General features: G+C 43.1%; 1 pseudogene across 1 annotated transcript; it reads right to left on the bottom strand.

Annotated features, from left to right (window-relative positions):
- Nucleotides 1-2,241: 2,241 nt before the first annotated feature.
- On the bottom strand, nt 2,242-2,687 carry LOC311173753 (small ribosomal subunit protein uS11-like; annotated as a pseudogene). Its single transcript has one exon. The product of its transcript is annotated as a small ribosomal subunit protein uS11-like (transcript).
- Between the last annotated feature and the right edge of the window lie 24,093 nt (nt 2,688-26,780).

Below are 26,780 nucleotides of genomic sequence, written 5' to 3'. Positions count from 1 at the left end.
AGTTACATGTTTCATGGAAAGCCATTGTGGCTGTCTTATTACAGCTGTTTTCAAGTTTTTCTGAGACCTCCAAAGATTTAATTAAAATAGAAAGGAAAAAAGAAAGCAAGTCCGAGGAGGATGTTGGGAGCAGGGTTTGGGGTGGAGTGCTATACCTTTTCAGCAGACAGAGCTCCTGGCTCCAGATCCACGTGGGGAGGCCTCCAACAGCCAGAAGGCTCCCTCTCTTTCCTCCTGCCCCCAACTATGACCGTCACTTTTGGGCTCAAAAAATGGAGCTGCCACTGTCCCCAAACATAAGTGGCTCAGATGCACTCACATAACCCTGTCCAGTCTCCATAGGATTCTGATGGAAGGTAAACACAGACTTGACAGGTGAGCAACAGGAAGGCCAGGTGCACTGAAGCTTCTTAGAGGCAGGAAGTATCTGGGCTGAGCTATGTGACAATGACACAATTAAAAAGCAGCTCTTTACCACCGCATCCCGACCTGCTCACCCAGGTGCAGACGGTGTTCCCCAACGTAGAGCCGGAAGGGCTCTTTTAATCAGTTGTGGGAGGCTGCAAGCTCCTTATTAGAGAACCTCCCCAAGTGGGTCAGAAAATGTCATCTTCTAAAACCAAAGTGAAATGGAATCACGTGCATGAACTACGCTAAATGATGACTTACAAATGTGTTACTGGGGTTTCTCTAATATTAACAAGGGGACTAAATATAACATAAATTGTGATTCAAACACTGTAGCAGGTCAGAATTAATTCACCCACAGTGTAGAGGACATTTGTCAGTGCTTATGACTGCCTCTCATCCAAACCCTCCCTCAATCTGGGGAACTTTCCACTGCGTGAGTCAAAGCAAGCCTCACCACCCATTAGGGAAGTAGGTAGGTCTGGAGACCTAACCTCTTCCCCACCATGCCCTTAGTTAGCACAAGGGCAAATGAGTTAGGTTCTTATCTTGGATTTGAGATTGTGAATAAATGGGACAAAAGTGAAGGAAAAGTTAGGGCCCAGGTGCCTTGGAAGAATCAGGCTGAAATAGCCTGGTTGGATTATTCCTGCTAAAAGATGATTTTCTTGTACTCTGCTTCCTGTGCTGCTGTCCCTGTGCTAATTTTTATCTGGTTCTACGGCTTCTTAAAAATTCTCGGTAGCCTTATCATCTCTTTACTGTTTTTAATAACCAGAGTTGTTTTCTGTTTCCTTGCTTTTTCTTGACTTAAGACATGTATGAAAGGCACAGCCCCAAGTCCATTTCCAGGTGGTGTAGGGATCGAGAAGGCTGCAATCTGGGATGTCTGCACAGTTTGCAGTGAGACAGGCTTGAGTTCAAATCTTAACCCTGCCAATTACCAGCTGGGTCATCTTCCACATCTTATTTATTTTCTCTAGGTCTCCATACTTCATCTATAAAATGGAGATGCCATCACAAGTTTATTGTGAAGATTAAATGAAAGAATAGTTGTAAGTGCTCTGCAGAATGACCGATACAGGAAAAAAGCATGATAGATATTTGCTATGATAATGATGATTCTTAACTTCAAGGTATTAGATATTTGTAGTCTGGGGCATAGTCATCAATTCTTCCCAAACTTCCAGATAGTGCTACAGAGACAGGTAACATCATAAGTAAAGGTAATCATTGACATGGGGTCTTGTAGAGAGAGCCAAAGCAAAAGTACATTTGTCAGTAACTAATAAGACTCATAGCTATTTATTCAGATATTTATTGAGTTCCTAGTATGTGTCATGACTTCCACTCAGCATGGCTTCAAAGGTATCTAATGAAGGAGGAGAAAGCTTTATCTGGAAAAAGTAGACTTTTTTTTTTAAGATTTATTTATTTATGCCTACAAGAACTAGGGTACAGGCCAGAGGTGTGGGGGTGAGAGGATTCACCAGAGACATAGTGGGGAACAGAACAGGTAGATGAACTAAAATACACTGCTGAGAGGAGCAGTAGGTGAGACAGGAGAGGTCTGCTGTGCCATGTGGGTTGCTCCCTGGCCGGGTGGGGATAGAACTCATGCTGCAGAGGCTGCAGATTGCTTCATAGGTTGTATCTTAACCCCTTCCACCACCAGGGAGGACCAGACTTTTTATTTTTAACAAGGCAAGTTTAATTCTCTAGCCTAGAAACAGTATATCCTTCTCAAAACCATACTCTTCCCTGCTTTTTCTTTTTCTTTTTTTACTTACATGAAGGCAATTTATTTTAAGAAAATTATTTGAGCAGTCCTGTTCACAGGTGGCAGCCATGGCAACCCCCCTTGCTGCGGATGCTATCAGAAGGGAGAGAGGTGACATCCTCAATCCTCCCTACTTTCATCCCTGAGCTCTGAGGGCTGACTGTGCCCCAGGTCGAGGAGTCTTGGTCCAAGTTCCTCCTGTGACCCAGAGTTTGATGCAGAGGACATTGGTGCCCAGTTCCTTGCACCTCCGGGCCACATCCTGGGCAGCCAATAGGGCAGGATGGAGAGAATTTATGTTGATCAGCCTTCTCTTTCAACCCACCAGTTATATATGACAATGGTTTCCTTGTCAGGAAGATCAGTGACATGGACAAATGTCTCATTGAAGGATGCAGAGAAGTGGTGGACACCAAATTACATTTTCTCCTTCAGCCACCTGAGGTCCAAGGCTGATGACCTGTTCTTCCTTCTTTTCCTTTCACTTGTGAGGTGCCATTTCTGTTTGTCTTCTCCAGTCTCGGCCACTGGAAAGACTTCCCCTACTTTCCAATGTGATTTTGAATATTAACTAACTTACTTTCCCAGGAATTTAAAGGCAGGAAGTAGAGATAACCTAAGTGTAGAAATTCGTGAATTATTTCCCACATTGTGGGGCGGGGTGTCCCTTGAAAAATTTAGTTTCCATACTAAGAGAAAGACCAGGTCTAACATTGACATTTGAGTCTTTCTACATTAAATCCTTTCTCCTTCACCTTTTCTGAAATCCCACTTAGAGGGAAAAAAAAAAAAAAACACCTTTGCATCCTTGTGGAAAATCTGCTTCCACTTGGACAGTTTGGTGAAGAGCATTAACTCCTGGAAAGCTCCTACGCAAAGCCAAGGTGAGCCAAATGTAAAGGTGGTTCCATTTCCTGCAGAGTGACAGTTCACTTAATTCCAGCAATAAACTGGCTTCCAGAGAGATAGGACTGTTTAAAGGTCTGTGTCAATTACACAGTGATTATGAAATTCATGATATGACTAATCTAGTGGTTGAACCTATGCTTATCTGACATAATCTAAGTCTATGCAGTGTAACAGGCTCTTTCCCGCCCATTAAAGAGAAGTCAGTTTGCGCTGCAATACAGATGACTTTTCTCCTTTCAGGCACCTCTTCTCTAGAAAAGGGAGTAAACATTTATCAAATGGCTTCTGAATTAAACTCAGTGTCCTGAAGCTATGTGGACTATTTTTCATGGATGATTCAAGACTTGGGAATTCTGACGTGTCACTTTATATGATTTAAAGCACCATAAGAGACTTTGACCTTGAAGACTTCCTTTTTGTGATTTGCATAACCTTACTCGATTTAGTATTTATGATTAGACCACAGCTCAACAGGACAAGTCTGTAACTTCTTTAAGTATTATCTCTCTTGATTTTTGGACATTTTATCATTTCTTTTCTCTTGAGAATACTTTGTAAATGGTAATTAAAATCCAATAAAATCACTCACCACCTTCTCTATTGTAACCTTGCAGTAAGCGCCCATTGACTGCAGAAACGACTCCAACTGTTTCTTGACACGTGTGGTAGGTTGAAAAAGCCCCACCCCATCAGTCAATATCTTAATCTCCAAACTTATGAATAGTACTTAATATAGCAAAAGGGACTTTGAAGATATGGTTAAAAATTCTGAGATGGAGGAACTGTCCTGGATCATCCAGGTGGTCCCAGTGTAGTTCTAAGGGCCCTTATAAGAAGAAGGAGGGTCAGAGTTCATAGTAGGCAAGGGACCATGGAAATGAGAGGTTGAAATGATGCGATGAAGGAGCCAGCAGGCAAGAAATGCAGGTATCCTGGAATAACGAGATGGCAAGGAAGTGGAATCTCCTCTGAAACTTCCAGAAGGAACCAGTCTTGCAGATACTTGGTTAAATCCCCATGAAACTGATTTCGGACTTCTGACCTGCAGAACAAAAATATAATAAATTTGTGTTGTTTTCAGTCACAAGTTTGTGACCATTTGTTATAGCAGCATTGGGAAGCTAAAACACTACCTGAATGACTAAGCCAAAGGTTTAGCATTTTTGTGCTTTTTCTTGAGAGACCGAAAACAAGTAAATTAAGTGTATAATGGTTCCATTAGCCTAGCATTGTGGGAATTTCTGTGGGCTGCTCTGAAGAAGTCCTTTCATTTTTGTCAGGAGGAAATAAGGGGGGAAATGGGGAATCGAGTATTAAATAAGAATTTTAAGAGAATGATCCATGGAGCCACAGTCACTCAGAAACATGCCACAAGAAACAATATTTATCGCGAGAAAGAATTTGACATTTTGATTAAAAAACAAGAACCAAAATAAATGAGAGCCCAAGGAAAACTGAAACCACACTTCACTCAGGCCTGTGCCCATCAAGCAGTCATTTTTCATTCAAAAATCTGTCTGGAGATAAATTTTTAAGACTTTGTAATTGAGCACACCCCTGGGTGCCATCCCAGAAGGGAGTACATTAATGACCATATGACACACTGAGCCAACTATTTGCACACATAAACTGGCTTTCTGCCACACCTTTCAACTCTTCCATTATAATTTATAGAGAACACTCTGCCAGGTAGGCTCACCTGTCATCCTCCACAAAGACTCAAATGAGGAGTCTCTTCTGGAAAGCTTCAACTTTAATCTGTTCTGTTCATTCTGCTAGCTTCTCACGAAAGGCTTTCTGCTGTCGAAGAAAATTACTCTTCAAAAAAAAAGGTGCCATTCATGTGATACCTTTTATGCATTTTGAAGGCAAGGGCGAGGTGTTTATACATGCTGTTTCTTATCCTTTAGTAGCCCGAATATACTTAATGAAACATTTTTTCACTGGAGTAAATAGGATTTTCTGATAATTACTCTGTTGATCATTTTGATTATTACTGTGTTCTTAGTTGCAGACAACAGAACCCACTCTAGCGAGTTTGGAATAGAACAAGATTATAGCAGAGTGTTAGGGAGCTTATAGAATTTCCAGCAGTGCCAGGGAAACAGACTCGGTTACCGCACAGCCAGAACAAGCCTGGGAGAAATGCCCAACCATCAACAGGGCTCTTTGAGTGGACACCCCCCTGGTGCTGCTCACTTTCTGCTGATTAAAGATTTTAATACCATTCAAAACTTTTGGTGCCAGGGAGAGGGAAACTCCCACCAAAGTTTCTACATCATCATGCTTGCAAAAAGATGGGTCCAGGGACCTTCCTGGTGGTGCAAAGGGTTAAGATGCAACCTGTGAAGCTATCCACAGCCACTGCAGCATGAGTTTGATCCCCGGCCAGGGAGGTGACCCACATGGCCCAGCAGACCTCTTCTGCCTCGCTCGCTGCTCCCCTCAGCAGTGTGTTTCAATCTGCCTGTTCTGCTCCCCACTCTGTCTCTGGTGAATCCTCTCACCCCCAACACCTCTGTACCTGTATCCCAGTTCTTGTATGCATGAATAAATAAACCTTAAAAAAAAAGATGGCTCCACCCACATGCAGGTGCCACTACATTTGAATCACTTTCACCTTCCTGGGACTCTTGTGCATCTGCATCGCAGAACTTGATTCATATGGAGAACCATAGCTACAGGCGACCATGCACTGGGGATGTGGAAAGGATTCAAGTGGAGGTTGGGAGGCCAGCCATGGAATCTGTCACAATGAACCACATCAATCGCAGGTAATTTGTACGGCGGAACGATGGTAATTGTGAGGGTCATGATGAGAACAATAACTAGCGTTTTGGGAGTGATTTCTAAGTGTTCAGCACTGTGCTAAATATGTGTACTATCGCATTTCATCCTCAGAGCAACTCCATGAGCAAGGTACTAGTTGTATCCTTGCATTATAATTTAAGATGGTGAAACTCTGTTAGTTAATTCATTTGACCCAAGTATCATGGTAAGTAGCATCAGGATTCAAACTCAAGTCTGTCTGAAACCAAAGTCTGTATTTTCAGTTTGTGGCTTGATGGCCACCTTGTCCTGCTAATCTGTGTTTCTTTCCCACATTTCTGGAAGACTCATACAAACCCTGGGACTCTGATACTTGTGTAAAGGGGGAAAATTAGATATTCTGAATGTGAAATGCAAAGCAAAGGATATATGTAACCTGTCCTAGGTTGTATTACCTTTGTATCATGTGTAAGGTGATAGATCTGGTCAGAGATGCACCAAATGGAAAAAGACAGCTAAAAGAATTTACACATAAAAGGGATGGAAAAAACATTAGCAATCTATAACTAGTACGGCCTTTTTATATGCTTTATCTGAAGGGCGCGAAAGGAGACAACCTTTAAAAGAGTAACCTTAACTCTAGACAAAACCAAAATTTGTCTTCTCTTGATTTCTAAGCCAGAGCCAGCCCAACAAGACAGGGCATATTCTGTTGCACAGTGATCCTGCTGCATTTTCAGCCTAAGGCTGAGGGACAAGTGCAATTAAGATTCCAAGGTGTTAATTATTTCTCCACCATATGAGCCCTGCAGCATCTTATTGTGCTTACAAATGCTAGGCTAACTGCGGTGCTCTTAATGTAAAGTGCATGCATTAAATGTATCTTTAATAAAGGTATATATTAAAGAAAGGTTCTTAAAGGTAATAAATCCAAACATTGCCTTGTGGAACCCATTAAATTACAAGACTAGAGACAGTTTCAAAAGAGCATGTGTCTCAACACCTTCCCACCTCTTGAGCTAAGCTTAAAATAAAATAAAACAAACAAACAAACAAAAACCTAAGACTTCAACTTCACTATAGACAGGTTTTAATCTCTCTCTAAACTTGTGTCATCCTGTTGAATTGAGGTTCACAGGGAACACAGCCCAGCAAATACCTCCTGGTATCTGGCATAAACTCAGTTCCTGGCCTGAACTGACTTCCTGAAAGTGGAGGTATTTTCTTTATTTACATGCAGCAATATTTTCCAAAATGAAGTATAGAACTTTCTGGGGTAGGGTTGGGTGCATAAGTAGACTATAAAAGGTACATGAACAAATTTTTTTGTGTGTGTGTGCTTGTTAGTTTAAATATATATTAAGAGAATATGTAACACATTGAATGTGAGGTTGATGGATGTTATTGCTAAAACAAGGCCAAGGGTTGGGGAAAAAAAGGAGACAGAAGGAATCACTGCAAGAAACCATATTAGCCAAATAGTTGTTAAATAAATAACTCAAATGGCACTCTAGTTAACAAAAACAAAAAAGTTCAAGTAGTCCTCAAGTGATCTAGAACTGTCAAAGGGAAACACTTGGACTCTTGAGCTTACTCTTTCGTTGTTGATTTGGGGAGATCTTGAAAGAGTAGCTTCCCCCTGGTGAACTTCAGACTGTAAATTAAGAAGAGATTGTAGGGATGTTGTTGGAAAGTGAGGAATATTCTTTTTCCAGGAGCTCAGGGCTCCCTAAGTTATCTTAGGGGCTGGCTCAAGATGAAAGGTGAGCTCAATTGTCCTGGCTCCTGCCCTCAACCGGGGAGCAGCTTTCTTTGGTTTTACGTATTGATTTGTAATGAAATTTGGTTTGAAAACAGGGATTCACTGATTAAAAAATATAAAAATAAAGTCTGAAAAGATAATATTTTTAGACTATGCTTTTATAAACCCTAGTCCATAAGCCTTCTGCTTATGCCCCAGGGCAGAGCTCCCATATAGACTGTCATGAGTGCAATTCTGGTGGCTGCCCCAAACCTTCCCTATGTCTTTAGCATCTCTGTCATTTCTGCCCAGCTTCGTGTGACCTTTAGTTTACAGTGGCCTGCAACAATGACTTTTCTTTTAAACCTGCCCTGGGAGCCTAGAGCGCCTCTCCCCTCAAGGGCAAAGTCTATAAGTGCCTGGTAGTTTCTTCCTCCTGGGGTGGCCCTTAGCAGATGCCCACCTGCAGTGAGTGAGAAAGACTTATCTTTGGTTGAAAAGACTCAGGTGTGACTTGCATTCCAGGGTCCCCAAGCATGGTGAGGGGATTGCGGGGAGGGAATGGCAACCATGCTGGTTCCTTCTATCTCCTACTTCCCACTCCTTTACTTTCTCCTGGGAGCGCTTCCTTAACAAATAAGGTGCACACAAGTCTTCACTTCAGGCTTTGGTCCTGGGAAACCCAATTTAGAAAACAGCTTTTAAAAAAGGAATCACACCTTCCAAGTTTAAAGGAATAGTTAGCCCTGATTTCGGTGTAATGCCCGGCCTTTTCCTTCTTAGCATCCTGAAGGATTTAATGCTCTCCTTAGCATTTAATTTAACTTTTCGTTCATCTTTTTAAGAGTTAATTGTGTCCAGTCTTTATGTTGCTCTTTCATTTCTTTGAAAGGTTTCTGCGATTCTTCCTCTTTCTAAGGCAAACTGGGAAGGATTACCTTAAACAGAGGTTAAGACTTGGTTTTGTTCGCCAATGTCCCCTACCATATTTTCCAAAAACCAGCATCTTAAATTGTTCTTTGTAGGGCCTCCCCGGTGGCTCAGCGGTTGAGCGCTGGGCTGCGAAGCTGTCTGCAGCGCCGGTTCAATCCCCAGCTGCTGGTGAGAATCCCACATGGCGCGCAGACCTCTCCTGCCGCGCCCGCTGCTCCCCTCAGCGGTGTGTTTTGTCGATCTGCCTGTTCTGTTCCCCACTCTGGATCTGTGGTGAATTCTCTCACCCTCCGGTGCTTCTGACTGTACCCAGTGCTTGTATAAGTAAATAAATAAATCTTTAAAAAAAAATTGTTCTTTGTCTTTCAACACACACACATGCACATGCAGGTATATGCACAAAATGCTCATATGCATGCACGCACAAGCCATGCACATGTGAGTACGCACAGGCAAACACATATGCTTATACACATATGTGAGCCATAGTTAGGTTACAGTCTTCTGCCTTCCTGAACAGTTCGCTGAGAAATTTCTCCAAGTTTCCTTTCACATGATTAGCTTTTCAAGAGTATGAAGGAGTCTAATGGCTGTCAAAGGCATCAGGTGTGGAGTGTGGTTATGAACCAAATGATGTGAATTTGTATATAATGAGAAAGAGAGAGTGTGCCAAGGAAAAAAGGCAGGCAAATTGTAAAATATCTTTGGGTAGCTTATGAACACAACTCCTCAATGATCCTAACCATTTTTCAAAGTCTACGGGACGATAAGATTAACTTTAATTAAATGTTTATTATAGTTGGCATTTTGATATTAGGTCAAATTTATAATAAAATGGATTCTGACTAGAACTATATTTGTTGTTATGTTGTATGTGCATTTTTAAATGCTTTGAAGCCCCTTTACATTATGGAGCTTAATTTTACATTTAAAAATATTCAGAAGTTTACAGTTGCTATGTCTGTTTTACTGACACTGCTGTATCATGTCAAAAATGATATATATCATATCATGTCAAAAATTTATTTGCTCCTGACTCAACAACATTAATTCCAATCATTATACTATTTATTTATATGAGAAAATATTAATTTTACCAGGACATTTTCCATAAAAGTTAAATGCACAGGGCCTCCCTGGTGGTGCATGGGTTAAGTCTTAGCACTATCAAGCTATCACAGCCACTGCAGCATGAGTTCCATCCCTGGCCAGGGAGCTAACCCACATGGCACAGCAGACCTCTCCTATCTCGTCTGCTGCTGCCTTCAGTCATGTATTTCAGTCAATCCACCTGTTCTGCTCCCCACTCTGTCTCTGGTGAATCCTCTCACTTCCGCACCTCTGGCCTAAACCCTAGTACTTGTATGCATAAATAAATAAAAATAAACCTTAAAAAAAAAAGTTAAATACACAGGTTTTATCGTGAGAGTTTGGGTTCAAGTTTGGGTTCTAATTTACTATGGTTAACCTTGCTATCCCTAAATCTCTCCCTCATGTAAAATAGAAAATAATAATGAATGGTCAGGATTGTTGCCTGTAAACTACTTGACATCATGCGCTGAAGCACATAGTCAGTCAGTGGGATGATGAAACTGCTGGTAAGGACCAGTTCTCACTTTCTATTTTCCCTTCTCTTTTTTAACTCTCTCTTCTTCATATGACTCCCACGTTTCCTCCTCTCACCTAAAGAATTTATTTCATTTATTTCAATACTCTCCTTTTTAGTATTTTGATCATAATCACTCATAATTGCTATATAATGATGGGGTGTTTGATAATAATTTATTTAATAAGTTAATGATACAAAATTGCATTCTCTATAGCCTTAGAGTGTCAACAAAAATGAGACAGACAAGTAAAATGAGAGGGGCAAAATAAACTTTGGGATTGTTCTTCCTAAGAAATTCTCCTCAGTTCAATTAATGAGCCCCTCCTCTGTGCCCAGTGCTATGCTAGAGAATCATAGCTACTGAATCAAGTAAGTTGCCACTATTTTGCAATAGTCCCAATTTTTTGTTTAAAATATAGCTGCATGATATGAAAACTTAGCTTTGCTGAGAAATAAACGAGGATCATGAGATTTTTCTTACTACTTTGGGACTCTACTCCATGAGAATAAAGAATTGCTATATGGGAACCAAAAATAAGCTACCTCAGAAGTGGCTACCTCAGCATTTACTGAAGTGTATTATTAAGATTTCATGATATGGGCCTCCCTGGTGGCACAGCGGTTTGAGCGCAGTGCTGTGAAGCTGTCCAAAGCCTCTGCAGCACGGGTTCGATTATTCCTGGCCAGCCAGCCAGGGAGATACCCTCATGGCACGGCAGACCTCTCCTGTCTCGCTGGCTGATCCCCTCAGCAGTGTGCTTCAGTCAGTCTGCCTGCTCTCTTTCCCGTTCTGTCTCTGGTGAATTCTCTAACCCTCCCACGCTTCTGGCCTGTACCCCAGTTCTTGTATAAATAAAAATAAATCTTTTAAAAAAAAGATTTCATGATAAAGGGTTCTGATAATTTAAAAAAAAAATTGTAGAAGCCCAAAAAATACCTGCCATATGACTTAAGCATTGAAGAGATTAACTTGCAGGCAGTGAATGTTATAGAAGGAAGTGAATCTCCTATCCCACCAGGACAAAGAAATAACAATGAAGACTTGTCTCATCTAAGAGGCATTGTTCTAAGCCCCTTAATAAATTATCTCATTTACTTGTCATAGCACCGCTAGCTGGTAGATATAATTATTCCCATTTTGCAATGAAAAATCAAAGGGTTAGAGAAAGTGGAGTAATTCACTTGAGGGGAACAGCAATTATCTGGCAGGTCTAGAGTCAGATCCAAATTACTAGCACCAAAGTCTATGGCCTTAAGCAGTAAAAAGGATGAGGGTGAAACATGTGTCCCTACAAGTGAACATCTTACATGTACACATCCCTCTAACCTGTGTGGCTCTAGCTTCCTGGACTGTAAGTCATGACACAGCCCCCAGGGGGTATGGCCCAAAGGGACCAAGTTAATTTCTCATACCTGAGGACTGGTTACTCAATGATGATGGCTGATTACTCATTGAGTGTTTCCGAGGTAGCAAGCACAAGTAAGATCGTTTTTTTTTTAAAGATTTATTTATTTTTATACAAGAGCTGGGGTACAGGCCAGAGGTGCAGGAGGGCGAGAGGATTCACCAGAGACAGAGCAGGGAGCAGAACAGGCAGACTGACTGAAATACACTGCTAAGGGGAGCAGCGGGCGCAATAGGAGAGGTCTGCCTTGTCTCGCCATGTGGGATTCTCGCCCGTCAGCTGGCCAGGATCGAACCTAGCTGCAGAGGCAGCGGACAGCTTCACAGTGCTGCGCTCAACCTGCTACACCACCGGGGAGGCCCACAGGTAAGATCTTCACAAGCATAATCTCACTTAAATTTCAAAGTCCAAAGCTGTGAGTCAGGTACTATGATGACCCCATTTTTTGTTGAACATAGGGCGCAGAGAAGCTAATTTCCTAGTCCTTGACCACACAGCTAGGAAATGGCAGACCCGGCCTTCAAACCCAGGCTAGCCTAAGTTCAAGCCACATTCTTAACCAATTTTCCTATACTACTTGCCAAAGTACTTTAAAAAAAACAAATTGAATAATCTGGATCTTAAATATGTCTTTCAAAAACCTACTGTGTCTCTGAATTAAAATGGGAAGAAAACAGAAAAATGAATTCTTTTACAGATACTTCCCAATTGTAAACTTTGAAACATCTTCCACTTTTGGAAGATCTTGATGGGAGTGTCCTTGTGCAACTGTATAATTTCCATAGAAAAGAAGAGCTTCCAGAGTGCAGGGGTGGGGCTCCTGGGGTGCTCCTCATTCTGCGTATACCTGTGGAAGCTGAGAGAGGGGAGAGGCCAGGCATTCTGTGACCTACCTCCTGGTTTAGCCAGTGGACAATCCAGCTGGGAATAATGATTATGGAGGGAATGAAAAATGCAAAGACAAAGGAATCCCTGGGAAGGACTCACAACAGTGCCTGTGGAGTGAACCGGCCAGTGGTTGTGGACATAAGTCATGTTCTTGTGCCATGTCTTTGGCCTGGCTTCCTGCTGACTCACCTCCATTGGTTCCTGCCTATTTCCTGGGGCCAGCCTCTCCACCTGTTCTGTGATCCACCAATAGACTTATAGCATACTCTGTTTTGTTTAGGTAAATTGCTGGTGATTCTAATCTGTAACACCAAGAACTTAATATTACAAAATCATTCACACTTTTGAAATGATATAGTTGGCACCAAAGATGAACCTTTACCCTGAACTTCTATAGATGGTAACAAACTGTATTCTTTCCTGAGATCCAAGGTGAAAGACAGTTGGGGTTTTGTAGTTGACTTAACAACCATTTTTTGTACCCTGGGACTATGAGCAGTGAGTTCCAATTACTCAGCCAGGCCTCTAAGACTTTGCTTAGCATGGTGCCAAACATGGCCCTTCCACTATTCTCCTGGTCTAGGCCTGTACTCATGGTTTCTCTGTAGCCATGTTTTACATATTTTCTGACCAGATAGCTTTTTTTTAATACAGTGATAATTGGAAAACCTGGCCTTATGCATCTTGAGGTATCTACTTATGAGTACTTCTTATGGCCAAGAGCTGGTTTCCTACTGCTCCCAGCTCTGCTTTGGACCATAGCTCACTCCATGGCAGTCTACTAATTCCACTGCTGTTATTATAAGAGAAGAGTCTAGGGCCTCCTGGGTGGCGCAAGGTGTTAAGCCTCAGCACTGCAAGGTGATCTGCAGCCTCTGCAGCAGGACAGTCGATCCCAGGCCAGGGAGCTACGCACATAGCGCAGCAGACCTCTCCTATCTTGCCCACTGCTCTCCTCAGCAGTGTATTTCAGTCAATATGCCTGTTCTGTTTCCCACTCTGTGTCTGGTGAATCCTCTCACTCCCCATGTGAATCCCTATGTTAGGGGAAAAAGGATGTCCCAAAGCAAATTCCATATAGGCTTTGTGGACTCCACCCCCACCCCAGGTCAAAGCCAAAGACACCGGGAACTCCAAATCCCATCACCACCAAAGGGAAGGTGGCTGGGACCTGAGGGTGGGGTTAAGCAGCCAGGTGGATACAAAAGGCAGACACGTGGGCTTTGGGGTCTCTCCATTTTTGGGCTCTCCGCCAGCTTGCAGAGTCCGGTCAGCTCTGAGAGTGACTTTGGGTTTCCAGGTCGTCGGATCGGGTAGGACGCATTAAAGACTTTATTTCCCTATTCGGGTAGGACGCATTAAAGACTTTATTTCCCTATTTTCTCCCTGAGTTGTATATTTTCCTTATTTCTTTTTCTCTTGTAAATAAACCTTTTATTAACCCTTTTGCATGTCTGTAGTAGAGTATTCATAAGTCCCTTTAAAGCGCGCGGGTGAGGACCCACAGCCAGGAACCCGTTTAATATCGGGGTTGCTCTATAACACCTACACCCCAGTTCTTGTATGCATAAATAAATAAATCTTTTAAAAAAGAGACAGAGAGAGAGAGAGAGAGAGAGAGAGAAGGGTCCAGCCTGCCCTTCTGAGGTGTCCCCGGGGTATGGGAGAGGAGGTATGTCTTCATTTCCTTCACTATAACCCCTGCAGCCCATAAAGATAGAAACAGCATGTGTAGCTGGTGTGTTGGGACAACTGGAAAGAGAATTGACATTTAGTAGTGGAAAGGTTAAAGGTCTTGTGAAATTTCATTTTCTCAGACACAAAGAAAGTAGACCTGGGTGGAGGTGGAAGGTTCTCCTGAAGTCTGACCTGGAATGTCCTGCCTGCTCAAACATCTGCTAGAAGACTCTGGGGAAATCCCTGGGAAGGATCTACTATCTACTCCACTCTCATTGTCTCCTCAGACAATTCTTCCATCACACCAGGGAACTCAGCAAGATCATCAGCCACACTGGGACAGCCATATCCTGTGGAAACAGGGCTCGTTAGGGAGGAGCTCTGGCCCTAGGATGGGTGTGGGTCATCTGCATCAGATTACACTGTTGCTACTATCATCAGCGTGAGTCCCAGCAGAGGCGGCTGGGATAGTAACTTTGTTGGGTGAAGTGCAGGTATATCAGATGATTAACTAAGGAGGAAACTCTTCTGTCATTTACAAAGTGCTCCTCCTTTTCCTTGAAGTCCTTAGGTTCCATTATAATGCATAGCAGGGTTTAATCCCTTTCTCATTTTGCCTTTCAGAACAATGAAGTGTTACTTTAAAAGAACAATAAAAGGCTTTATTGAGATGTAATTTGTGTACAAGACAATTAATCCATTTAAAGTGTACAGTTCCAGGCCTCCCTGGTGGCACAAGGGTTAAGACACAACCTATGGGCTTGCTGCAGCCACTGCAGCATGAGTTCCATCCCCGGCCAGAGAGCTGTCTGCATGGTGCAGCAGACCTTTCCTGACTCGCCTGCTGCTCCCCTCAGCAGTGTATTTCAGTGCAAATGCCTGTTCTGTTCCCCACTCTGTCTCTGATAAATCCTTTCATTCACCACAATTCTGGCCTGTACCCCAGTTCTTGTATGCATAAATAAAAAAAAAAAACTTAAAGTATGGATTTCCAGGCCTGCCTATTGGTACCGAGGTTAAGTCTCAGCACTATCAAGCTATCACCAGCCAGCCACTGCAGCAGGAGTTGGATCCCTGGCCAGGGAGCTAACCCACATGGCACAGCAGACCTCTCCTGACTCGCCCACTGCTCCCTCAGCAGTGTATTTCAATATATCTGCCTGTTCTGCTCCCCACTCTGTCTCTGGTGAATCCTCTCACTGACCCCCCCAAACCCTCCACACCTCTGGCCTACACCCCAGCTCTTGTATGCATAAATAAATAAATCTTTTTTTTTTAAAGTGTACAATTCCATGGTATCAAGTATATTCAGAGTTGTACAGCCTTCCCCACAATCAATTTCAGAACACCTCAAATGAAACCCCATGCCCGTTAGCAGTCATTCCTCATTGCTCCTCAACCTTCAACATTAAGCAACCATGATCTACCTTCTAATCTCTATGGATTTGCCTTTTATGGACATTTCATAGAAATGCAATTGATGGAAACTAAGAGTAGAAAAGTTTAGGATGGAAAGTCTCACATGGACAGACACTGAGACTAGGGTAGAAATGATTAATGAATCTTGAACTAAATCTGGCTGTGGAAGTTTTCAGCAATCCAAGACAGGGTCAGAAAAGATTACCAGTCCGAGATGGGGGAACAGAGAGAATTGTCAATTTTAGAAGACCAACGCAATATGACCCCGAAGCAATCATTTCCACAATAATTCCATCAAAGAACATTATAAAAGAACACCCCTTGCTCTGGCAAAATGCAGCTGTTTTTTAAGACTGCTTGCCTGTTTCCATGTAGACGTGCTTTCTTTTTTTTTTTTTTTTTAAAGATTTATTTATTTTATTTATACAAGCACTGGGTACAGTCAGAAGTGTGGGAGGGTGAGAGAATTCACCAGAGCCAGAGCAGGGAAATAGAACAGGCAGACCAATGAAATACATTGCTGAGGGGAGCAGCAGGCACGGCAGGAGAGGTCTGCGCAGGCGTGCTTTCTTTTTTTTTTTTTTTAAAAACATCTCATGTTTATGGGTTGGAGGATTTAACATTGTTTTTTTTTTTTTTTTTAATAGAGGCATGTTTTATTTATTTATTTATTTTTTATTTGTTTGTTTGTTTTGTTTATACATGCACTGGGTACAGTCAGAAGCGCGGGAGGGCGAGAGAATTCACCAGAGCCAGAGCGGGGAGCAGAGCAGGCAGAAGGACCGAAGTACACTGCTGAGGGGAGCAGCGGGCGGCAGGAGAGGTCTGCGCGCCATGTGGGACCCTCCTCTGGTGGCCGGGGAGCAGCCGGGGATCGAACCGGCGCCGCAGAGGCCGCGGGCAGCTTCGCAACCCAGCGCTCAACCGCTGCGCCACCGGGGAGGCCCTGGCGTGCTTTCTTAACCCATTCCAAAACTGCAGCTCTCCTCCACACCTGTATCTATGCAGGTATACCTCTATCCTTGTTCTCCTTTTCTCAATATTATCCTGTGCAGATGAATGGGAAGGGAACATCTGCTGAATTCTTCCTCAGAGGGACCCAGAACCTCATGCACCAAAACCCAACAGAATCATATGAGATAGAATATTTTGTGACTGATTTCTTTTATTCAGCGTAATGTTTTCAAGGCTCACGCACACTGTAGCAGATGTCACTATTTCATTCCTTTTTAAGGCTGAATAATCTTCGGTTGTATGGATATACCACATTTTCTTTATCCATCATCCATCATTCCACTTTTTGGCCTCCATAAATAATGCAACTATGAATATTCACATCAACATCTTGTGTGCACATGTTTTTTCATTTTTCTTGGGTAAATACCTCAGTGGAATTCCTGGGTCATATGATAGCTCTACATTTAATCTTTTGAAGAACTGCCAAAATGTTTTCCAAAATAGCTGCACTATTTTACATTCTCACCAGCAGTGTATAAGGGTTTTAATTTCTCCACATCCTTGACAACATTGTTGTTTGTCTTTTGTGTTATGGCCATTTTAAAAGGTATGAAGTGATACTTCATTATGGTTTAATTTGCATTTCTTTGATGGTTTGAAAGATGCTGAGCACCTTTTCTTGATCATTAGTGGATCTTCATTGGAGAAATGTGTATTTAGGTCTTTTGCCTATTTTTAAATTGGGTTGGTTTGTTGTCACTATTGCTGATTTATAAGAGTTTTTTATCGAGTCTAGATGAATCCCTCATCAGATATATGATTTCCTAATATTTCCTCCCATTCTATGAGTAGATTTCTCACTTTCTTGATGGTATCCTTTGAAGCACAAAAGGTTTTATTGCTTTGAAAGAAGTCCAACATAACTATTTTTTTTTCTTAATTGCTTTGCTTTGGTATCATATCTAAGAAACCATTGTCTGATGCAAGTTCACAGAGATTTATTCCTTTGTTTAATCTAGGAGTTCTAGAAGTTTTGGCTCTTATATTTAGATCTTTGATGCATTTTGACTTAATTTTTGTACATGCTGTGAAATAGAGGTCCAACATCACTCAGCATGTGGCTGTTTGGTTGTTCCAGCACCATTTGTTGAGAGGACTATTCTCTCTCCATTGGATTATCTAGGCAAGCTTGCAGACAATCAATTAATTGTAAGTGTGAAGGTTTATTTTTGGATTCCCAATTCTATTTCATTGCTCTACATGCCTGTCCTAGCCAGTACCAGAAATTACCTTTTAATCATGGCTGCTCTCCTTACCTCAGGAGGAGCTCTTGATTGGCTGTTCTTTTATTAACAACTTAGTCTTTTTTTTTTTTTTAGGTTGATTTATTTATGCATACAAGAACTGGAGTACAGGCCAGAGGTGTGTGGGGGGGGGGGTGAAAGGATTCGCCAGAGACAGAGTGGGGAACAATACAGGCAGACTGACTGAAATACATTGCTGAGGGGAGCAGCAGGCTAGTCAGGAGAGGTTTGCTGTGCTCCCTGGCTGGGGATCAAACTCATGCTGCAGTGGCTGAGGACAGCTTCATAGACTGCGTCTAAACCCCTTGCGACACCAGGGAGGCCCCCATCTTTTTTTTAAACAGCTGAGTAGTATTCCATCATGTATATATAGCACTTGTTCTTCATCCACTCACCTGTTGTGGGTATTTAGGTTGTTTGATAACTTGGCTATAGCTGTGATGAACAGAGGAATGCATATATTCCTTCAAATTCATGCTTTTGTATTCTTCTGATAGATACCTAGGAGTGGGATTGCTGGATCATAGGGTCTATCTGTTCTTATGTTTTGAAAAACAGACCTGCACCCAGACCATGCTGTTTTCCACAGGGACTGGAACAGTCTACATTCCTACCAACAGTATAAAGGGTGCCTTTTCTCCACATTCTTGACAACATCAAACAACTCAGTCTTGGAGAGAGGATATGGTGACAGAAAGGAAGGAGGGGAGCCAATTTTTCTTGATGTCTGTCTTTTCTCAAGCTGCTGTCACTGCTCTGAGAGTAGGGGCCACAAAATAGAGGAGTTGGCAGTGAAGCCCTTGTTTATCCTCTTCCGGCGAATTGTGGTGTGTGGCAGTTGACCTGCATCTAATTAAGTGGACTATGGACTATATGATCTAGGTTCAAATGAACTACATTTAGACTTAGTTGCAATAGACATAAATGAATGACGAAATTTATGATAGAAGCAAAATTCTCTAAAACTGGGCTTGGGAAACTAACTATATTACTAAAGACTGAAGGAAAAACATTTCTTTCTCAGCCATTTATCTTTTAATGACTAGACCAGAACACTCACATAGGATGAGTCCTCATAGTAGCTTTTGTTACCTAGGCAGTTGATAACAATTAGTCAGTAATTGATTGTTTCCAGCTGCTTCTCTTTGATTAGTTGTTGAAAACAAATTTATTATTGTCCTCCTGTGGTTTGGTATTGCTAAGCACTAGAAGCCTAGAATAGCTAAGATGAAGACAAGATGACTATGAGTGCTCTAAAGGGCTACAGGTTCAGGGCAAGTGTAGCCTCAGGAAGATAAGATAGGCTTCCCAACACCCTACCCCCAAAATATGCTTTATTTAGGTATATTTGAAGATTATAATTAATTTCAAGTGTATAAATGATGATTTAATGTACCCATGTATTGCAAAGTGATCACCACAATCAAGTTAGTTCATCATCCTGCGATTATTTTTTCTTTTTTCTTTTTTTTTTTTTTGGCGAGAACACTTGAGATTTACTCTTGTAGAAAATTCCCAGTATGCTGTACAATTTTATTAGCTGAAGTCACCATGCTGAGCATTAGATCCTCAGGACTCATTCATCCTATAACAGAAAGTTTGCACCCTTTGACTAACATCTCCCCATTTCTCCCACCTGCTAGTCCCTGGCAGTTACCATCCTACTGTTTCTATGAGTTTTACTTTTATTTAAGATTCCACATAAGGTGGGCATTCCTGGTGGCCTAGGGGTTAAGTTTCAGTGCTCCCCAGCCAGGGAGATAATCCATACATGGCACAGTAGCTCTCTCCTGCCTCATCCATTACTCCCCTCAGCAGGTAATTCAGGGGCAGCAACCTGGTGATCAAAGGTTGAAATTAACCGGCTGCTTCCATCCTTCCTCCGACTTTTCTTCGTTAGTTAAAACTGAGGTATCATTGGTTTATAATATTATCAATATATTATGATTTAATCCATACCTCTTCAAATCTTTGTTGCCACAGCACACCCACTACCACCAGCTCCTTCCTGATAGCATAGGATTTGGAGGAACCCTTGGCTACAATGACGAGCTCATATGCCAGGCAATGGGCAATGGTCTTGATGTTCTGGAAGACGACCTCATGGGCACCTGGGCATAACATCCACCTGGCCTGACTCACTCAGTGAAGTGGGCACACATCCATGACCTGCCACCTACTGTCCCAGCTCTCCTGATGCCTGTGACCCAGGGGTTGCTGTTGGTGATAGCATTCACCCGGACCAATGAGTAAATGATCTGTGAGTAAATGATCTGGAAGGCATGCTCGATAAAGTAGACCATCATGAGCTTCTTGCCCTTGCTGCTGCTGTGCAGCATCATGGAGTTGGTGAAGTGCTCCAGGAGGGACCAGTGAGTCTGCAGGAAGTTCTTGGAGCATAGCACCCTCACCAGAGGGAGAGGTACTGGACATCCTGCAAGGAACCCTGCAATGTACAATGATCTGCACATCGTCAGTGCTCCAGTTCCCAAAGAGTTCCATGTTTGGGGGCTCTGCTACTGCATGTGCAGCTGTCTCTTACTTGGTCTTTCTGACAGTGTGGTGGGGATATGACCTTTGTGGACCATGTGCTGCCCTGGCCCAGACAGGAAGGTAGAACTAGTTTCATGTTCTCAATTCTCTTGCTCCCTCATCATGTTTCTATTGTAGTAGTATAGTAGTTTGAATACTACTACTTATAATAATACATTTATTTAATAATGAAAAGCTCAAGTCCAAGGGCTCATGTGGCCCTTTCAGTTTTGGGGTGATTACTACTTCAGAGAAAGAACTAGTAACCAAAATGAAGGCAATTCCTGTGTACATTATTCAGTAATCAATTTACAGCCCAGTATAACTTCAGGAAACCACCTTTCCCATTCCTGGAGGGCTGCACTCAGCAGCTGCTCACATCCCTCTTTTTCCATTCTTTTTTTCTTTTTCTTTTTTAAAGATTTATTTATTTATGCATACAAGAACTGGGGTACAGGCGAGAGGTGCGGGGGGTGAGAGGATTCACCAGGGACAGAGTGGGGAACAGAACAGGCAGATTGACTGAAATACGCTGCTGAGGGGAGCAGCGGGTGAGGCAGGAGAGGTCTGCTGCACCATATGGGTAGCTCCCTAGCTGGGAATTGAACTCGTGCTGAAGTGGCTGTGGACAGTTCATTGATTGTGCCTTAACCCCTTGCGCCACCAGGGAGACCCACTTTTTCCATTTCTTACTATCCCCTGGTGTGAGGACTGTATTCAGCAGCAGGGAACTGAAACTTGCTTGCACATGCTTAACAGAACGAAGGTTTCCTTATGTAATCAGAACTCTAGTTCAGGGTTGGTCTAACTGCTTCAGGAAATGTCAGGATCCCAGGCTTCCTTCAGTTTACACCTTTTGCAAACTGGCTACTACACCTGGAGGACTGAATCTGTGTTCTCAGCAGGAAGAAGGAAAAGTAAATGACAAAAGTATATGCATGTGTTTCTCTCTCTCTTTTTCTCTCTCCTCTCCTCTCCCCACCCCTTTCATTTTGGAAAACAATACTTTTTTGGAAAACCTCCACCCAATAGAGTTCTAATTATATCTCATTGCCATAATTGGATCAACTGACCACCTTTTGCAGAATGAGTATGGAAAGATAAGATTTTTGTTTTAAAGTGGACACATTGTTTCTTCAGAACAAGACTGGGGGAGAAATGAAAGAATGCCGCTAGGCAACTGTCAGTGCATGAGGTATTTTTCTACACCAAAATGCTTCCTGAACCTCCTTAAACACATGTGCCTATGTGTGAATTCCCCTCTCTTCTCTCCTCGTTCCACTGCTATTCTCTGTTTTCTTTTTGGAGTCAAACAGGCACTTTTCTATTCCAGCTTTTTGGGTGTTTTGTGTGTTTCTCCCCCCAACTAGGAAACATCTGCTTGGAGACCAGGCTGTACAAGCCAATTATAAGTATTATCTTATTGAACTCTCACAGCAGCCTACGAAGCTGGTTTTTTTTTTTTTTTTAAGATTCATTTATTTATTTATTTTATACAAGAACGGGGGCACAGGCCAGATGCGAGGGAGGGTTAGAGGATTCACCAGAGACAGAGCGGGGAACAGAACAGGCAGACTGATGAAACACACTGCTGAGGGGAGCAGTGGGTGAGACAGGAGAGGTCTGCTGTGCCATGTGGGCCCCTCGCCTGCCTACCAGGATCGAACTAGCTCTGCAGAGGCTGTGGACAGCTTCACAGCATGGCGCTCAACCGCCTGAGCCACCAGGGTAGGCCCTGAAGCTGGCATTTTTGATTATCACCCCAGTGACAGATGTGGAAAGTAAGGCTTGGTACAGTGAATTAACTTGCTAAAGTCATATAGCTAGTAAGAGGGAGTGCTATCATTTAAACCCAGATGTTTTAGGTAGGAACTGCCCCTGAGATAGAGATTTGCAGGCAGGAACTTCATTTTGAAGTACCTTTGAGATTAACACCTTTGGGGAACAAGACAACAGAACTGACCACAGGGAGAAGTCAAACCAATTGGTGATTAATCGTCCTCACCTCTTTATTATCTTTCTCCAAAGCATAAATTTACTCCATCAGCAGTTATCCAAACTCACAGTGCAACAGTGTGAGATCCATAGTCAGGGGAAATTTCAGGTTCCCTGCCCTACCCAAGGAAGAGATGGAGCTGAGCAACCAGAAGGAACTAGAAAAAGACTGGTGGAAGGTAGAGGGAAAGAGAGTAGAAGACTGGAAGAAGATCTGGAGGAGGCACGTGGAACAGAGAGATGTGAAGAAGAAGCTGTGCTTGCCTCCGGGCCTTGGACTTGTACCAGGGACTTGGGGGACATGGAAGGAGACACTTGAAAGAGAGACATGGGTGAGAGACCCATGGGGAGGCTGACAATGGCCGCCTTTATCTTGCTTGCATTTTGATTTTACTCTTTTCCTTCCAGACTTGTCTGGACCCTTCTGTTTCTTTCCTATGTGTCCCCACCAGAAGGTGCCTTAGAGTTGTGGCGAGCTTTTGGCCCTCAGTGGCCCTGCTTTGGTCCAACCTGTTTGGCTGGGCATTTACCCACAAGGGATGGGTAACTTTGGGTGTTTCATGGGGAGACAATTTTAAGTATTTTCTCTTCTGTTCTCTCTATTGCACACTAATTAAAGTTCCTTTCTCTTGAAGGTCTTATGCACTAGGAGTATGCTTGTCTCTATGCTGTAGATGCCACTTAGAGTGTGCAGGTTTGGGGATCCTGCAGTTTGCCTACTAACAATAATTCTTAAATTGCTATTTTCCCTGCATTTAAAAAACATCCAATAGATAGCATCTTCTAGTGCATTCTTGCACTGGTATTACATACCAATCATCCCATTCCATCACTATTGCTAATGATTTTAACAGCTGTACAACTACAGAATGCCAGGGACTCTCGGGGCTTCACCTGTAGGCCTCACTGCCAACTGACCAGAAGTGATTCACACCACACTCATGGGACTAATTGGTTTAGTTCATATTCCCTGGAAAACCAACTCTGAGATAGAGATTTGCAAGCAGGAAATATTAGGTAATATCCTTGGGATCAATACTGTATGGGAGTGAAAGTAGGATCGAATAGAGAAGTTGAACTGAATGAGTCATAGCAAAGTCCTTAGCTGACCACTTGGGAACTGATCCCTGAAGGGGTCTTTGATGTGGGGAGAGCCCCTCAGGGTGGTGCCACCCAGGATCTATCCATCTTCTGTGCAAGCTGTCCCAGGGTGTGGTGTGACCTGGCTGGAAGTAGCTCCCTAGCTGAGGACAATTCCTGGAAAGGGCTTCAGTTGAGAGCTGCTGACCACTAACATTCCCAGCAACTGAGGAAATAGGCTTCTTGGTCTTGAGGAACACCATGTGCTACTTAACATTTAGGAGATGGGGGAAGTAGGTAGAAAAGAGGGAACACTACTGGAACAATACAGCTGAAGAAAAAAATCGGTAGAGATTGTTGCATGGCCAAAAACCAGAGGATGAATAAAAAAGATGCATTTAAAACTACACCGGGTGGGTCTCCCTGTGGCACGAGGGATTAAGATGCAACCTATGAAGCTGTCCGCAGCCACTGCAGCTGTCCGCAGTTCAATACCCAGCCAGGCAGCTACCCACATGGCGCAGCACACCTCTCAACAGTACCCCAGTTCTTTTTTTTTTTAAAAGATTTATTTATTTATACACGAACTGGGGTACAGGCCAGAGGCGTGGGAGGGTGAGAGGATTCACCAGAGACAGAGTGGGGAACAGACCAGGCAGATCAACTGAAATACACTGCTGAAGGGAGCAGCGGGCGAGACAGGAGAGGTCTGCCAGGCAATGTGGGTATTTCCCTGGCCTGCGGGGAATTGAACCTGCCCTCCAGAGGCAACGGACAGCTTTACAGCGCTGAGCTTAACCTGTTGTGACACCAGGGAGGCCCATGTACCCCAGTTCTTATATGCATAAATAAATAAATCTTAAAAAAAAATACCACAAAACTACACCAGGGCCTCCCTGGTGGCACAAGGGGTTAAGTCTCAGCACTACAAAGCTATCTGCAGCACTAGTTCGATTCCCTGGCCAGGGAGCTGACCCACATGGTGCTGCAGATCTTTCTTATTTCATCCATTGTTCCCCTCAGCAATGTATTTCAGTCAATCCATCTGTTCTACTCACCACTCCGTCTCTGGTGAATCCTCTCACCCCACCCCCCAGCTTCTGCACCTCTGGCCTACATGCCAGATCTTAAATGCAAAAATAAATAAATCTATTTTAAAAAATAAATAGGGCCTCCCTGGTGACTCAGGGAGCAAAGCATTGTGAAGCTATCCACAGCCTTTGCATCTTGCTTTAGATCCCCGGCTGGCCAAGGAGCTACCCACATGGCACAGCAGACCTCTCCTATCTCGCCCATTGCTCCCCTCAGCAGTGTGTTTCTGTAGATCTGCCTGTTCTGCTCCCCACTCTGTCTCTGGTGAATCCTCTCACCTCCCACACCTCTGGCCTGTACCCCAGTTCTTGTATGCATGAATAAATAAATCTTTAAAAATAAATAAATAAAACTACACCAAACTTTAGCAGTTCCCTAAATACTTGTGTTGGACAGTGTGGAATGGGGCATGTTAGGATACAAGCCTGTTGTTATCTCCCCAGTGAACTAGAGCTAGTCACGCTAATGCTTTATCTGTGATAATTCAGGTAGCAGACATATTTGGTTGGGCTACACAGTGTTTTTGAAAATGTGAATTGGCTGCCACTAAGTAAAAATTATTTATTTATTTATTTTTAAAAGATGTATTTATTTATACAAGCACTGGGTACAGTCAGAAGCGCAGGAAGGTAAGAGAATTCACCAGAGCCAGAGCAGGGAATAGAACAGGCAGACTGACGAAATACACTGCTGAGGGGAACAGTGGGTGGGGCAGGAGAGGTCTGCGTGCCATGTGGGACCCTCACTGGCCCGGGGATGGAACCAGTGCCGCAGAGGCTGCAGACAGCTTCGCAGCATCCCAGCGCTCAACTGCTGCGCCACTGGGGAGGCCCTAGGTAAAATTTAGAAGAGCTTATAGTAAGTTCAGATCTCCAACTTGAGTAACTGGAAGATTTAGCAACACTGTTAACATTCCTGCATGGTAGTAATTGACAGTTGAGTGATAGCTGCCCCTTTATTTTTATTTTAAAGATTTATTTACTTATGCATACAAGAACTGGGGTGTAAGCCAGAGGTGGGGTGGTGGTGGTGGTGAGAGGATTCACCAGAGACAGAGTGGGGAGCAGAACAGGTGGACTGACTGAAATACACTGCTGAGGGGAGCAGCAGGCGATACAGGAGAGGTCTTCCCACCATGTGGGTTAGCTACCTGGCTGGGGATGGAACTCTAGCTGCAGATAGCTTCATAGCGCTGAGACTTAACCCCTTGTACCACTTTCCTATACTACCTACAGTGCATCATATATATAATAAGTGCTTTGGTACTTAATATTGGTTCAGTGGAACTGAATGAATTTAACTGGAAGGAAGCTGGAATGAAGGTTAGAATACAAGGGTAGTGAGAAGCTTGACCTCAGGAGAGGCAAGTGCAGGTTAGGATGAATTAATGACTACTGAAGCAAGAGCAGAGGACCAAGCTCTGAAGTTCCATGACTTACCATAGATTAAAGAGGAGTGAAGAATCAGGGAAGAAACCACAGAACAGGAAAGAGAAGCAGAGCGGGAGCTCAGAAAGGAACGTCAAAGGATAGGACCCTAGAATTTGGGCCGTTGCAGCCAGTCTAGGTAAACTTAAGAGATATGGGGAAAAGATAGGCAAAAAACCATGGCTAGAAGAAAATAATTAAGGAGGGCCTCCCCTGGTGGCGCAGCAGTGGAGCGCTGGGCTGAGAAGCTGCCTGCAACCCCTGAAGCGCTGGCTCCATCCCGGGTCCCACATGGCCTGCAGACCTCTCCTGCCACACATGCTGCTCCCCTCAGCAGTGTACTTTGTCAGTCTGCCTGTTGTGCTCCCCATTCTGGCTCTGGTGAATTCTCTCACCCTCCCGCGTTTCTGACTGTACCCAGTGCTTGTATAAATAAATAAATAAATCTAAAAAAAAAAAAAAGAAAAGAATTAAGGACTTTCAGAGAAAGTATCTGAAAAAGGAGATTTTTGGGTCTGTAAGTTTAGCAGGAAGTAGAGGTATTAGGTCATTCTTTGGGGGTAAGAGTGAGAGCTCTTTCAGAGGTCTTAATTGCGGAAGGCATAGATGGACATTTATTTAATATTTATCCCTTTCTTCAGCATTGTCATCATTTTTGACATCATCCAAAAGAAATTAGTCACTGGCCATGTTGCATTCCTAAAAAATAGGTTAAAGAATTATCCAGACCCTGTCCTCTTGTTCTAGTAGAATGAAATATTAATTAATTTAATATGTATTTTGGACACTCACCAGCCAGCAGAGACTAGAAATTTCTCTCAGGGCTATACCTTTTTGTATATGAGTTATCGGGT

Source organism: Talpa europaea (assembly GCF_964194135.1).
Source record: "Talpa europaea genome assembly, chromosome: 7".
NCBI classification, from domain to species: domain Eukaryota; kingdom Metazoa; phylum Chordata; class Mammalia; order Eulipotyphla; family Talpidae; genus Talpa; species Talpa europaea.
The sequence above is the reverse complement of the archived record's forward strand: the minus strand, read 5'-3'. Positions and strand labels throughout refer to the sequence as shown.